The sequence below is a fragment of the Antedon bifida genome, chromosome 6 (genome assembly GCF_963402885.1).
Source record: "Antedon bifida chromosome 6, ecAntBifi1.1, whole genome shotgun sequence".
NCBI classification, from domain to species: domain Eukaryota; kingdom Metazoa; phylum Echinodermata; class Crinoidea; order Comatulida; family Antedonidae; genus Antedon; species Antedon bifida.
In genome coordinates, this window is record NC_136231.1 from 555,178 (window position 1) to 564,453 (window position 9,276).

At 32.1% G+C, this 9,276-nt stretch overlaps 1 protein-coding gene across 2 annotated transcripts in view; it reads right to left on the reverse strand.

Moving 5' to 3' along the window:
- The window catches only part of LOC144845845 (uncharacterized), a 48,551-nt gene extending 41,110 nt beyond the window's left edge, over nt 1–7,441 (reverse strand). The window contains exon 1 of one of the 2 annotated variants that reach the window (XM_078703308.1): nt 7,322–7,441. The gene's annotated coding sequence lies outside the window, so the exon portion shown is untranslated. The remainder of the gene's footprint in view (nt 1–7,321) is intronic. The other variant, XM_078703306.1, reaches the window with a different exon arrangement.
- Between the last annotated feature and the right edge of the window lie 1,835 nt (nt 7,442–9,276).

Here is a 9,276-nt window from a genome sequence, read left to right on the forward strand (position 1 = left end):
TGTGATTGGTCAAATCACTTACGTTGCGTTACGTCCTTGCGTTGCGTCGCTAGTGGGAACCACGCTTAAAGCAAAGGTTGAAAAATTTGAAATAAACACTATTTAAAACTGCTTATAACATAGCGTACGTTGGTGAAAAATGAATTACGCGACATCGTATTATTATTATATATGATTCAAACCGTAGGCCTAAAATGTGCAAAATAATGCTATAACTCATAATAAAATGAATTATGATATAAGAATTTACCTGAAGGCTATTATAGTCCCACTAAGAAATTGAAAGAAAACATTAAAAAAACTACAGTATTTCTGCGCACGTTCAGTTGAGAGGTATAATGCACATACGTTAAAGTTACACGCATTTTGCGTTGGGTAATTGGTTTAGCGCGCGTAAACGCGTACATAATTAATCTAATGACGGTGGACACCGACCATGCATGTACTTAGGGCGTTATAGAGTGGCTATACCTGTAGTAGGTAGGCCTAGTACATGCCACATTACTTTACATAAAAGAAGAAACTTGTGCTATTGCTACAACTTGGTGCAATCAATTATCCTTCAACAGTGTTGCATTACGACTCATACAACTATTTCAATAAACACTGTGAAAGTCAGATATCGCTTTAAAATTGACTTTGGAATTTCATTAATAGAATAGCATACGGTACGCTTTACTAGACGTATACATATAATTTATATTGACTTTAATTGCTACATCTATACATATATTTACATTAAATTTATTGATAAAAAATTACCTACTTTATGAATAATATCGGCTTAATAGCCATAGATTTAAATATACAGTGCATTTCAAACACATTTAATACACTATGTGCGCTTAAATTGAAAATTAAAGAGTTTTGAATATAAACCTCACTTCTCTCATGTTGATAGTGATGTTGACCTATGTTAATTTTAACTTAACGGCTTATTAGCAGCAATCAAATTAGTACCATTCATTCAGTGAGTTCCTATCACGTGTCGTGCATTATCCATTTTAAATGTTTTAGTACTATTGCACGTTCAATTCAAGTTCATATTTATTTAGCCAAAACACAGCAAGGACTTTTCACAAGAAAATGCATTTCTACAGTTCTCTTTACAAAATAAAAAGTTATACGTATAAAAAGGCAAACTAGTGGGAAAAGCAGCGTGGGTTTCAATAGACAATTTCAAAGGAATAAAAACACCCCCAAAATATCAATATGCCAATAATGCGTGACAAATCCATCTCCTAACCCCTATAAATATAAACTTACTCCAACGTTGATTTAACTTCGGATTAAAGCTTCCTCTACATTCCAATCATTTGTAATTATCTAAAGATCGTTTTGTCTTTAAACCATCATAAATAAGCAACCTCGTATAATATAATGTTTAAACTTAAAACATTACGTTCACACGTAGGCGCTTCGCAAGCAAGATGGATAATCCTCCTAACTGTCGTCGCTTAAACTATCTTGTGTTGCGTGGCTGCTGTGCCTACCCATTCTGTGCGTCCCCACGGGAACATCAAGCTTTATTGCCATCCAGTGGGCAGTAGTATTTAATAATCGCAGTATTATTATCGTTATATAGTTAGTATAGTGTGAATGATGTCATTTAATTCAATTTCATTATGAGTATGTTACAAAGTGAAGAGGCTCAAATAAATAAATATTATATTATATCTAAGTCTTTACAACCTACTCGTCATTATGTAGCCTAAATAAAGATTACAGCAACTTTAGGACCAATGTAAGTAGGCCTACCACAACTTTAATAAATTCAATTAGCGGTAGGCCGGGTCCAAACATTGACCACGTTTGCGGCATCTTCCATAGGCCTATACTAGTATATAATATGTAAAAATACTGCCTCGTCTGAACCGAGCCTTACACTCCTTGTCAATGAAATTTTGTCCATGATAATCCAACCAAGAAGGAAAATGAAATACGCATGCGTACACATACAATTGCTTTTGTCGAAACCGACTTCCTTTCAAGATTAATATTCATCTCACGTTAACATGTCAAACGCCGGGAACAGTTGTCAATAAGTATTTCTACAATGCTTCTCTTTTGGTTTTACTATTGTAACAAATGAACAAAATTGCATCAATCGCAGACTGCTTTAAACGCACTAGTTGTCTGAATGAATATATGGGAGCTTAATACAATCTATATTATCAATCAGTAACAATATTCATGTAGATTTAAGAATTCACTAATGACTATAACGCTAGACGTAGGCCTAAGCGCAACGCAAGTAATTTAACCAATCAAAAGCGATGGATTATTCGAACTATTGCTTGTCATTGGTCAACTCGCTTGCGTTGCGCTTACGTCTTTTCATTGCGTCTTACTATAACGCTTTAATAACACGTTTTTGTACTTCGTTTTAAGCATAACTTTGCTTTTACAATTACAAAGTTATTGTTGTATAAAAGTTATTAATTGTCCCGTACACCATGCTACTGGAATCTTAGAGTTGCCTTATAATTTAAACTGTCTCATCTGACTTCTTATATTTTAATAACCGCAAACAGTTTTAACCTAGTTATTAGAGTGGCCATTTCAAGTAAAATTGGATAAGATCAGCGTAAAACTAATCAGGCAATCTGTACGCTGTAGCAAATGTAGGGTCTGTGCACGTCGAGTGTTTGTATATTGGATTCCCTACAAACTCATTATTGTGCGCCAAGCATAATTATTATGCACTAGGTAATCATGTTTGATTTGTCCTTATGGATAATTAGTCAGAATGAATACAAATAGAATATTGACAAAGGATATAACAATATTGCCTTTAATTACAATATCCATATGAATGAATGACTGAATGACACAACTCGAGAAATGTTCAAAATCAAATCAACATTTTTAGATTGGAGATAGCAAAAGTAAATTAAACGCTCAGAAACTAAGCAAAGTACTTAGTATATAGATAGCGATAGAGGGCGTCCCATTAACTATTTCGGCTTATGTTAAAGGTACAGATAACTCGAGATGTTAAGAAGTGTTTGTTAAGTCACCAATATATCGATTTTCATGAAAATAAATAGAGATGGTCTGCTGATAAATATCCATACAAATTCAGGAAAATAACTTGAAAATCGAACACATTAACATACAAACATACAAAGTAAGTAACATACTTGGAAAATACTTTGCGCATAACATTCAATTTCAATGTCCATTAGTTTTCATGATGAATTATTCCATATCAATGAAAACAATTTCAAATTAAAAACAGTATCATCTTATTCGGCCTTTCGTGGCCAACTATTTTTTGTTTTAATTAGATTTTGTTAAAATATTTTGAAGATTTTAACCTCAATAACACGCGATGAATTATTTACACTGCATATATTTAGTATGTAGATTGCGTTTGATTAATTTATTAACAAGATGAATAAAGAGTTACTAATGAGAAATAGGTAGCTCATCAGTAAATTTACAAGCATGGCAGCACAATGGGAATTGAGTAACAACGCTAGTCGTAATGTGTCTTACTTATTGTAATTACTGTGTTAATGAATTAGCCTTCTCCTAAATGCAGACCTCTAATGCTATGCTCTATTCGTATAATAACATGTAGTGCAACTTACTGTGCAAGTTTGTTATCAGAGTTTAGGAACATACCAAAATCACATATCTAACCCTATCGATCAAATCCAACTATCTTGATTGAACAATTTTTACAATACACTGAGTATTTAGTACAATGTTATATAGTCAGCTTGACTTGTTCAATTGTCGTTCCATGATCGTATTTTGCAACTGCTAGCTGCGATCATGCTGCGATCACAGGTGGCCTCTTCGCCCCTATCTATTGTTAAATCGCGATCACAGGTGGCCTCTTCGCCCCTATCTATTGTTAAATCTCCTTAGAAATGTAATCCCTTTAAAACCATTGTTCTTTACACAAAAACAAAAATAGTTTAGGAACATCAAACTGTAAACGCGTCCGCAAATGATTAAATTGGTGATCGTGGAACAAGAAATGATATCATGTAAATGAGGTACGGTAACAGTGTTTTAGTGATGCATACAGTGAAATGAAAGAATGAGTTATACAATCATAGAATGAGTTATACAATCATAGAATGAGTTATACAATCATAGAATGAGTTATACAATCATAGAATGAGTTATACAATCATAGAATGAGTTATACAATCATAGAATGAGTTATACAATCATAGAATGAGTTATACAATCATAGAATGAGTTATACAATCATGAGTTATACAATCATGAGTTATACAATCATAGAATGAGTTATACAATCATAGAATGAGTTATACAATCATAGAATGAGTTATACAATCATAGAATGAGTTATACAATCATAGAATGAGTTATACAATCATAGAATGAGTTGTGTGTGTTGCATTGCGTTGAACGCAAGCTCATTTGCGTTACGTTTCTGGGATACTCTCGAATTATTATGATAAATCAATACACGATACGGCAGTCAAACTAATAAATCAAATCATATTACGTTTAGAAAAAGCTGCAAAATCATGTCAGCATTTGAAGATCAGTTTCAACGAAATGAAAGTAAAACATTTTGCAGATTATGATTTCGTTCTTGTATATCGGATGAGGAATGTGGTTTTAAGAATGAAAGTGATGGAAATAGCGTTTAAATTACATGCTTAGTTAGTAGACTATAATCGGATTTGAAAAATAACAATTCAGCAACGAGAATGCACGTTGGTAATGAACTCAATAAAATGTTAAACTAGTTATTATACGAGAAATTAGAGTAATGAGTTGATATACGGATTAAACGATTTATTTTAATGAGAGGATAAAACATAGCCCTGAACATAAATAACTATATGTACTATCCCGGGAGAATAACAGATTAAAATAATAATTGCTCAATTTAAAATGTAATGTAGTGCCTTTATTTTCACCCGCGTTTGTCCTATAATTTACGAGATTTTAGGCACCACAAACATTAAACGTGCACGAATAAAGATGTTAGAACATTACATAATATCAAATATTTCGGCTCGCGAAAATAATGAACGTCAAATTTGCTTTCATGCATTTGTTCCATGTATTTTATATTTTATAAGATCATTAATTTACAACAAGGATACTATAATAGTATAATAAATAGGTTAAGAATAAGGACAGTTTAGGTATGTTAATGGTTCATAATTTATGGCCAAATCTATAATGGGAAGCATAAATAAACGTAATAAATAATATATGTTTTCGTAATTCCATGTCTATAAGCGCTTATTATAAATTATCAATAATTGATTTGAAAATCACGGAGAGCTACGCTATTTATGGTGTTATTTAAAAGTAAATATTGCAAAATGTTGGGCTTTTTGTTTTAAGTTATTATTTAGTTTTCGTAAATATTTCAAAGACTAAAGTTGTCTCTGCACCATCTGTAGTATCGTTTAAAAGATGATTGAGGACCCTTCCCCAGGAATAAAGGGTCGCTTATCAATAAGTAGGCCTATCAATAGGCCTAAGTATCAATACGTATCAATAAAGTATCAGAGTATCAATACCAATGGTTTATGCCATGGCAAACAAATTTGAGGTTTTGCAATGAAAATTTGCTTTGCATTTTCTGTTTGCTCATAGGCCTAATTGGCAAAGGCATAAACAAAATCAAAATATAAACAAGCAGTCCATTGACACAACTTGGATTACCGTAAGGATTAAAAAATAACATTTCATGGACTTGGAAAAAAATATAAATAAATACACCTCTCCTCAACATAGGCCCGTTCCGGCTTAGTATTTTACCCGGGTAAGATGGTTTCATGGGCCAATTGTCACTAACTTCTGTGGGTATGCCACTAACTTACCCAGATATATAGGCCTAAAAGCCTGAACGGTCCCACCCACCCATACACATTTCTTACTATAAACATGCATCGAATGTATAGGTCCATGCTATAAATATCCCTTAATTCGTACGTACTTACTTGCGTAATAAGTCTACGAAACATCATTTACACAGGGCGTAATAAGGGATCGGATGATGCAACTGGTTTGAATCAAAATGCTGTTATTAAACAACTATGCTACTACAAATTTGAAATAATATCAATTAATCAATTGTATACTTTGCTTTATTTATTTATGTATAAAACGCATTTAGTCTTACCTCTTTGCCGCCGCAATACTTTTCGATTCTCTTATTAAATCCAAACCATTTATATCTTCTGTCATACGATTGGAACACACTGAATGAACACCATTACGTAAATGTTTCAAATCGTGATTCGCAGTTTGACTGTCGTGGCGCGCCATACGTTGTGATAACATTTGGTTTTATTGCCAGTAGAGAATAATCAAAACGGGGAATACTAGTTTTTAATTCAAGTTCGTGACAAACATGTATGCCAGCTCGTACTAATAATAGTGACACTTATTAGTATTTATATTTCCATTATTGTTACACAATTTTATTACATATCGCTTGCATGATGAACGTACGTCTGAATGATCAGACATTTACAAATAATTCGTAATTATTATTCAAATCGAATTTACAATAGGTCTAAATATTATACTATATATCATGCTTATTTATGCGTTAGTTACGTGTTTAGAATGTAGGTCTAGGCCAGTTTTCTTTTTCGATTTCTTTTGTTAAAACTTAATGATTACTGTTGGAGGTCACATGATACACATAATGTTTTTTACCCACTGTAATAGACTTATTATGTAAAATAAAAATAATCAAAAATCGATTGGAATGAGCAGTTCACGTGGGCTTTCATTATAACTCCGGAATGTCATCGTTTCTAGTTCGCGGGTTAAGTAATTGCAAGGGATGTAATTTTTCATCAAAGTAGGCCTACGTAATATCACTTTTATACCGTATAAATTATTGTGAAAATATCGATGTGTTTAGAATCAATAGCTTGTGACAGCAATGTGCGAACTGTGAACATTTTCTTGGAATAATTCATAATGTAAGCCATAGCAATTACAGATCAACGTTCACATTGCTCGCGGAGCCCTTGGCATTCTCAAATTTCTATTTTCTTATCACTGGGCCTACGAAGCACAATAATATAGTTGTGGTTCTTTTATCACAATTCATTTGTTTCGCCAGATTTGCTAAATGAAATTTTACTTTAAAAAAAGTAACATTATTGTGTCGCACGTGTGATTGTAGTAGTTTAAAGACATCCTCCACAATGGAAATAAGCAATCGTTGATGGCGCTAAACTACACAATCAGAGAGTAAGTGGACAATAATATGGAGTCCAGCAATGTGGATTATGAGGCTAACCTAATGAGCACAAAGTAAGGAGGCAACAACAAATATAATTAATGGGTCTACCTTGAACAGTAACTCGAAAATAAGAATTGTTTGAGATTGAAGAAATGAGTCCCAAGATGAACTCCATATTATGTCAAAGTTAACAAGCAAGCAGTCGACAATAATCTTGTAATACAATTCTGTGACAGTAGTAACAACTATCATACCGCCCTCACACAAATGGAGATCTTTTGAAATCATGTAATAATTACGCAATGTCGCCCTCATCAAAACAAATCAGACTACAGACTAATTTATAGCGGTACAGTATATACATATATAATGATATCTATAATACAACTCCTTCTCAAACGTAATTTTGTACATTTCTTAGCTTTTAATTTTTCCCATTTTATTTAATTTGTTGGTGTTTTTACTATACAAGTTAATATTTGAAGATCTTTTTCAGTGGTTTGTCATGACAAAAAATTCTTTGTATTTTGTAATTTGTTCTTCTGTCTAATTTTTTATTTTCTGTAAACTTGTTGCACATCTCATTGAGACTGTGCCTCTGATATAAAAGATATACAATAAAAGTTCAGTACAGCGAAACTTAGTTTTATGCAGGGCTATGGTAAGGTTGGAATGTCTAACATAAGGTCTTTTCTTCTAAACGTTAATTTCTTACAATAATTTTTACCAATGCACTTTACAGTGCCATGACAATACGGTTTAAAAAACGTCTGTTTTTTATTGTCTGTATTGTGCCTATATATGCTATTGTTTATTCGGATATCAGAAGAGTCATTATGTAACTGTATATTTCAAGCATTCTGAAGATTTTTTTTTATATTATTTCAACAATATTTTACAAGGGTGGTCCATCCAGCCGAAGCTGATCATTAGGGACCCTCACACAAATACAACATGACCAGATGTAACTATCGTTTCAAATTAATTAATTAAATTTCAGTATATCACCGGGCGGTTCTTTGCCTAATAAAAATCAAAATAAAATAAATATGATTTATAAAGATAAAATAAAGAACAAAATATCTAGAATCAAAATTAAAATGAATTAAATAAAATAAAATTGGCCATCTCCTCAGAAGAAAATATGGGGAAAAGGAAGCAACTAAACAAGAAGATGGTTCTTGAGCAGAAATTGAAGGAAGAGTAAGATGAAGAAAGTTGGAATATGCCTAAATTGGTTTGCATCACATTACATATAATTAGGAGGAATTAAAATCCAATTGTTATAAATTGAATATGTTATGTAAGTTTAAATAAGAGTAATGAAATCTGCAAAATAATGAGGCAGACGTGATGACGTCAATTGTTTTACGGAATAAATTGGTTGAAATCAATTGAAAACGATGAATAATTCTAACACCATGACTTTAATTTCTTCTTTAATATTTGTTTATATAAATTGGTTTAATAAATAACAATTATGTCGTATTGATCTACTATCAATTGATCAATATTTCATCTTCTTGTATGATTAAAAATATTTATTGTTAGATAATTCTTTATTATTTCAAATGTCTATGTTTCAATTACACGAAGGCTGCTGCGCAAATGTATAAAAGGTTAAACTCGACTGATTTTAATGTCTTATGCATTTCATGCAACCGAAGATACATACGTTCACGATACAAAATCAATAAAAAGGCTTTAAAATCTTCGGTAAACTGATTCAATCATATACATCATTATGTTGCCTATAAATGGTTCAATAGACGCCGCGATCTTAATTTTTTACATTTCTTATTTTTTAATCTTTCTCAGTTTATTTTAATAATTTTTTGTGTTTTATTATACAAGTGATGATAAAGCATACTATCTATATTTTTTTTTTTTCATTTACTGTAGGCTAGCAAGTCGACGTATTTAATATAAAATCTGTTCAACTATATATAGAATAGGCCTACTCAAATATTATCGCGTATTTAAGCTTGGTTCCCACTAGAGACGCAACGCAAAGACGTTACGCAGCGCAAGTGATTCGACCAATCACAAGCGATGGATTATTA